Raw genomic sequence first — 7,394 nt, 5'->3', positions numbered from 1 at the left:
ATGAGCCGCAGAGAACCCACCTGCGGCTGAACATCAACAAGACGAAGGAGCTGATAAAGAATTCAGGCGCCCATGAGACCTACTGGACACATAAATATCAGACCAGACTGCACCAGAAATATCCGCTCTCTCTACTGTCTCTCAGGGCTTTCAGTGTATTCTGAGCATTTCTGACCATCTTCTAGCAGTCTGCACTGGCTGCTGGATGTTTAGATTTGCTTTATTTGTCTTACTGTGTACTAGCAAAGGGAAAGACACCAGTAAACAAACTGGATGCAGGGTTTACACATGCTAAAGACTGACTATTTAGGTTAACCGGTTCTTGAATTAATTGAGCTTTTTTTGTTGGTGCTTTTACACTGTGACGTTTAGCTGATGTCCTGAAACATAAAAAAGAAAAACTTCTGATCATGGTCGGGCAAACCCAAAACCAACCACTTTAAAACGGTCAGTCAACAAGTTTTTGGGGTCAATTGAGAATTCTTAGAAAATGATTTTTAAAGTGTCTTGTGGTGTCATCCCAAGAAGGTAAAGAATCTCTCTAACGTACCTTCTCTGGATCGGTTCCACATCTGTGTAATGATCTGCCTGCTGCTACAAGATCAGCAGATTCTGTGGCCATCTATTAGAATCATCTGAAAACACATCTCTTCCGTCAGCACCTGACCCATCAGTTATGACTTTGATCTCTTTCCATAAAAAAAATCTTATCTCTGTATACTGTGGTAGGCTACAATATATGAGACCAGTTCTATTAAACTTTTGCTTTTTGTTGTCCTCATGTTGTTGCTTCCATTGTTTACCTCATTTGTAAGTCTCTTTGGATAAAAGCATCTGCTAAATGATGTTTAATAAACAAAGTTCGGGAGAAGCCCTGGCAAATTACTGCACACCGAGCACATAATCGCCAATCAGACCAATTATCCAACCAGCGTCAGCAGAACACGTATAAATATAGGGAAGCTCCTCACCTCAATCCTCTCATCCGATTCTCGCAATGATCCTCAAGTGGAAACCATGGCAGAGTTCAGACAATTACCTTCCATCAACACCAACGTTACCTCCGCCCCAGAAACGTCAGATGAAGATTCCTCAACGATCATAACCCCTCAGTCTCATCGTCCGTGAGCAGGAAGCAGAGCTCAATCAAAAACGCGAGCTCTACTCCGAAGCCAAAAATCACACGGAAGGCGAAATCCACCCGGCCTCCGTCAGATAAACCAGCTACTTCCACACCTCCGTGCCGTCCTCCATTCCGCGAGGCAGCCAGTACTCCAAGAAGCACAACGACCAGGGCGCCTTCCCCTCCCAGGACTTCCGGCTCTCCAGCATTCCGCTCAATCCCGCCCATAGAGAAATGGACGATACCCGCAATAAAACAAGCACTAGAAGACGCTGACATCCAGTACTCCAGGAGACTCGAGTTATACGATCTACTCATCTCCGAACAGCCCGAGGCGCGGACCGACCGGCAAAGAACCACACCTAACATATCCAGCCGCACTCGGAAGCGTCCGCGTCCCTGCCCGGAGGCGGCTCCAAGCCCCCCACCCGCTAGGAGGAGTCACCGCATCACCCCAGCAAGCAGGAGCCACGTCAGGGAAGACCTCAACGAGTCCTCGCCGAGCGGTGACTTCGCACCAACCACAAGACGCCCAGGCCGCGCATGTCCACCTCCGTGCGCCAGCCAAAGAGGCCACGCCCCCCCCGGACCAACCTGATAGCCTATGGCCAGCAGCCCCGGCGGTCAGCAACCCCGCAGCAGCTGACAGAGCAGGGCCAGGTTTCCCTCTACACTTCCCTCCCTAACAGCCGCCCCATACCCTCCCTGTTTTCCCTCCCCCAGGTCTTCGTTCTCCCTTCTGACTGCCACCCAAATGCCAGCCCCGCCCAACGCACCAGTCCGGGAACCCCCTCCAGTCTCCAACGCCCTCAGAGCACAGATCCTGTCAGGTGGGCTCCTCTCCATTCCCCCGCCTTGTTCTCAGCCAAATGCTCAATCCGCGTAGCCCATTGGAATCAGTGCCCGTACTGGGGAGCACTGGATACAGACCTGCACAACCGCGTTTTTCTAAACTGCCCCAATATCTCCTGCGCGGTGTGCAGATCATCTTCTCACGACACAAACTCATGCCCTTTAGTCCACCCTCCCTCCCCTTCACGTTCCACGAACACATATTCTAAATAAACCAGCTACGCCCCGCACAGCCAATCTTCAGCTCCAGCTTCTCTTCGCCGTATTCCCGCCCAATATCCAAACACCAGCGTCTGCACATCCTTTAACTCTAACAGATGCGTCAGACAGCGCTGCCGCTTCCTTCACGTTTGCAGCTTTTGCGGCGGCGCGTACGCCCGCCTTATATGTCCGGTATTCAAATCTGCCAATAAAAACTCCAAACATTATTCATTGTCGTCTGAACGCTAGTGTGGATTTCCACGTGCGCTCAATTAATCATTACCGCTAAACACGTACCCGTGGCCAAAACCAAATCGCTCACTCCCTTTCCCGCTTCTCATCGCAGAAATTCTGACGGCTGGCACCCTCCGCGGACCCGGTACCTATGCCAGTGCCTCCTTACATGGAATTAATATTCCCATGAACCACCCACTGAGATCCCTCCTAGACTCCTCCCTCAACAGCATCCTCCAGGCCGTGTCCCAAGGACCCTGCAGTCTTACCTTACGGCTTGGAAATGTTTCAAATCCTTTCACAATTCATACAATCTTCTGTTTCCAGATTTCTCCCTCATCACAGCTTCCTTCTTCATATCCCACCTTAGCATTAACACACTCGTGCATTGGTCACGCAACGCGCATTGGTCGCACAAGGGTCCCAGTCACAGTCGTGCATTGGTCACGCAACGAGCATTGGTCGCGCAAGGCCCAAAGTCACCTACTCGCATTAGTCACGCAACACGCATCGGTTGCACAAGGGCCCAAGCCACTTCGTGCATTGGTCATGCAATGCGCATCGGTCGCACCAGGGTTCCAGTCACACCCGTGCATTGGTCACGCAACGCGCATTGGTCGCACAAGGGTCCCAGCCACTCAACGTGCATTGGTCACGCAACGCGCATTGGTCGCACAAGGTTTCCAGTCACACTTGAGCATTGGTCTCACAACGCGCATTGGTCACGCAAGGCGCATCGGCTGCTCAAGGGTACTGGCCCCCCCGTAGCGCCAGCCCCAGGAGCCAGCGCACAGAGTATGCAGCGATAACCGCCTCAGGAACCAGTGCATTCCGCTCTGCAGGAATCCCACACTTGACGCCAATATCGCCCAGCACCTGCTCCATCTAAACCTCCGCTTCGTTTTCCAGAAACCGCCGCAGGTCAAGCCAAGAAGTCTCAACCTCCCTATCCAACCCGCCCAGCCGAAGCGGCATCCCACAACCGGCCGCGATCCACCGGATTTCTGCATCTTTTGGGGGTCATCAGGGCCCAGTACCATGTACTGTCCGGCGCCGTCTGCAACTTTTTGGGGGGGATGGGCGCTCAGGGCTCGGGCTAGGTCCGGGCTCTGGGCTCCCTTCCCGGTAAAAGCCCTCTCCCCTGACAGTACGCCAAATACGCATAAATCCTAATTATCCGCAGCCAGAATTTGCAGGGGCGAACTCGTGAAGTGACTAATAGTAATTGTAAAAGTGTTTTGTGTAAAGAATTTTTGTAGAAATTACAGTATTACTGGCAGCGGTTTGCCAGTAACTTACTGTAGATTTACATTTATGTCATTTACTGGCAACAGTTTGTTCAAAGATAAGTTTATCCTCACAGAAAAAAAACTATAAAATAACAGCCTCATGGAAAGCATTCTGGGATCCAAAATTTGAATAAAAACTTTGCATTAGACTGTTATTTAATCGTTTGTCTTTGAACAAACTGTTGCCAATAAATTAGATAAATATAAATCTACAGTAAGTTACTGGCAACTAGCTGCTTAACAACAGCAAAAATGTTAACAGTGCTCCAATGCGCCACTTTTCCTTTGTGTTTCCTTGTGTTTGGATGTGGATGTTACTATATTATTTCAGGTTTTATTTCATATAAGAAACCATTACATTTCAGGGTTACTACAATGATGACGTTAAGATAAATAAATATACATTTTATAATGTTTTTGTTAGCTAAAATGAGAAACAAAAGCTCGAAAAATGCGACCTCTGGAGGACACATCCAAATCCTGGCCAGGACACGTCCGGGAAAAATGGTCAACCTATGAGTCAGCCATGTCCAAAAGATTCATAAACTGATTGTTCAGTTATTCTACTGGATTATTTAGAAATACAAAATAACGTTTTCTCCACTCGAATCAGATATCACTACACGATGCTTATGATCTGCCAACAACACTGACTGGTTCAATTCATCTTTGCTCCTCAAAAACTGTATGAGCATACACATATTCCATGTTAAGCACTTTGTATCAATACAAGCTGATTTTACAAGCATCTAAACACATGAACTGAGAATTCAGCAACGAATGTCTGCAGCTCATCTATCTTTCTGTCTGTCTGGAGCAGATGCAGCACAATTCACACTGCAGGGCCAAAAAAAAGAAAAGCTTTAATACGTTCTGATTTTAATAACATACCTATTCACTAAGTTTGCAAGAATCAGATACAAAATACTGAAAGTCTTTCTTGGGCGTTTTACAGATGGCCAGAAGTATTTAATCTTCAGAAAATGTTGATCGACAACCTCATGATGCCAAATGAGATATTATACAAGGTTAAGGACATGTCTAAGTATTGTTTGAATTTAGATGCATCAAAATAAATGTCTAAAAAGGACTGTTCGCTGGTCATCATTTAATTCGCCTCAAGTTGATTCAAATCTGCACGACTTTCTTCAGTCCAACACAAGAAAAGAAATGCTACAGTAAGGTTGCTCTTTGAGTGAATGAAGACTAAATCTGTCACACTAACATGTCCTTTTGGGTTTTATTGGGACGGTTGGGCGAACTATTTCTTTAGGCTATCAATTAGTAGAGGCTTGCTTGTTTGGGACCAACTATATCCTCAAACTGTGCATCTCATGCCAACAAGTTCAGAGCATGTTTTGGTTATGCGTTTATGTATACAAGTGCATAAATGTAGACAATGTAGACAAAATAATCGTTATAAACAGCAGACTTGAACCTATAAAAGGTTTATTCATAACTATAGTTTTGGAATGATCAATCGTTAAATGTCATAAATAGATGTATTAGTAATGAAATGAATAACCCAGAATCACATATACTGCTTGACCGATTGAAAGATCTGATGGCTGGATGCAGCATGATGTGACAGGACAAACGCCTTGTGTTTTTAATAGCATTTGTCATTGTGTCCATCATTGTTGTCAGGATCTTCAGCGGGCTGCTCCTGCGTCAGTCGCTATCAATTATTCAATCTCTCTGACTGAGAAAGAAGCTGCATGTGGTGCTCAGCAGGGCTTTGAACAGAAGGTCAAGCTCTCGAGGAGGTATTCATTAAATTCACCCTCCTGCCCATCTGGCCGCCCGCACGTAACCGCAGCATTCATTAGCCTCATTGAGCCCGGCGGTGCTGTCACCTCTATAACCTCAACAACATCATCATCAACACCACAAATAAATCACACAACATGCAATTCATGAATCAGGTACAATGTCGATTTTTTTGTGTGATTTGCTTCCGCTGCAGTGATGGTTGTGGTTTACAGGTGGGGCTTCATTTTTGTTTTTTTTATATTTACATTGCACATATTCATATAAATTAGCCACCTTGTGAATTGCTGTGAGTTTAGGCTTAATAAACACATATTCCTCCTGTCATCACACACATGAGAGTTGACTGCTGGATTTAATGCTTTAATAGAGTTTCACAGATGTGTTTCTGAGGGCATTAAGATGATTGACAGATGAATTTTAAGAATAAAGTGATAGCGGTGCTCACAGTAAAGCAACAGATTCATGACCAACTGAACCTAACATTCATTTACCGTTTTCAGGCTGTTCCTGCTGGTTTTTATCACTCTTTTTGAGTATTGTCAGTCTTTCTTTTTACTAGTAGGCGGGATTTCATCCATCGTCCATAGTAATAGAGCTGCGGCAGACATCAATGTCACAGTGATAGGATGTTCTTGAAGGTCTTTTTGGCATTTTTTTACTGGGCAAAGACAAAGATGTTGTGTCTCTATGGCTCAGCTGGCTCTTTCATTGTACTGTAAGTCTGTATCTGTACCCACTGTGTCATTTGTCCCATTAAAATCATAGGTCTAATGGCTTGGTAAATGATTTTATGCAGGAGGTTTGAAATAATTATAGTTAAGGGTTTGTTAGTCTCGCGTTGAAGGTCTGGGAACTTTGGCCGCTTTCTTTGGTCAAGGCCAAACCTCTTACTTTCAAGAATTTAGTGTTTAGTCGATTGTAATGAATTCTATTGCAACCGATGTAAACACAACAGCTTACTTCTTCGATCAGACGCCTTCATGTTGTTTCCTAGCGTACCGTTAAAGAACACGACACGCACGTCTCCAGGAAATCCTGTGGAATTGAACCAATCAGATGACGACTTCGAACATGCTGAAGTGTTTCCCATGCTGAAAAGTCATCAGACGTTTAGCCAGCGGGCTGTGGGCGTGACGTCTGAGACTACAGGTTTATATAAATGTTTACCTGAGAACAATTACATTTACATTTAGTCATTTAGCAGACACTTTTATCCAAAGCAACTTACAAAGAGTTCAGGGAACAAAAGTAACAGTGATGCGTCTCTGTACGTCGTGTTTCTTTTATGTTCTTCCTCAATGTACACAACAGCAGCAAGATGTCTTTCGTGGGTGATGAATAATCTCTGCTGATGCGCATCACTGTGGATGTGAAGAGGGGACACGCGCTCAAGGCCAGACATGTTTTAACCTTACAAACTGAAAACACTGGGAGCTATTCACTCAAACTGAGTACCATCCCGACAAAGCCTTGTATCTCGCTGAACTCTTCCATCCTCTTTGTTCCTTTATATCAGTATTCAGCTTTCTCAAAGCAATGCTTTTCAGAGAAGCTTGACACAACGTTATATCCGTAAACATGCCTCTGTTGAGAATGCAAACCGTGGGCAGATATTCAACGTGGACGCATTTGTTCAGGCGTCTATTCTGGTGGATGTGTGGGCTGATCAGTTACAGAATCTATTTCAGTGACAGAGAAGATGAGAAAAGTCTTCTGTATAATTACTGTCATCTCAGCTCAAGACAGAGCCTCCTGTGAAGACTGGAATTATCCACTGCTTCATAAAAAAACTAAACAAGAGGAGTACATGAAAAAATCAGTAAAGCAAAGACACGTTTATTTCCACATTAGATCCACAGGCTGTGTCCGGAAGCTGTAAAAGCTGTGAAGTTATGGATTGATAGGACAGCAGACAAAAGCCA

This window comes from Barbatula barbatula, assembly GCF_947034865.1.
Source record: "Barbatula barbatula genome assembly, chromosome: 18".
Lineage (NCBI taxonomy): Eukaryota > Metazoa > Chordata > Actinopteri > Cypriniformes > Nemacheilidae > Barbatula > Barbatula barbatula.
The sequence above is the reverse complement of the archived record's forward strand: the minus strand, read 5'-3'. Positions refer to the sequence as shown.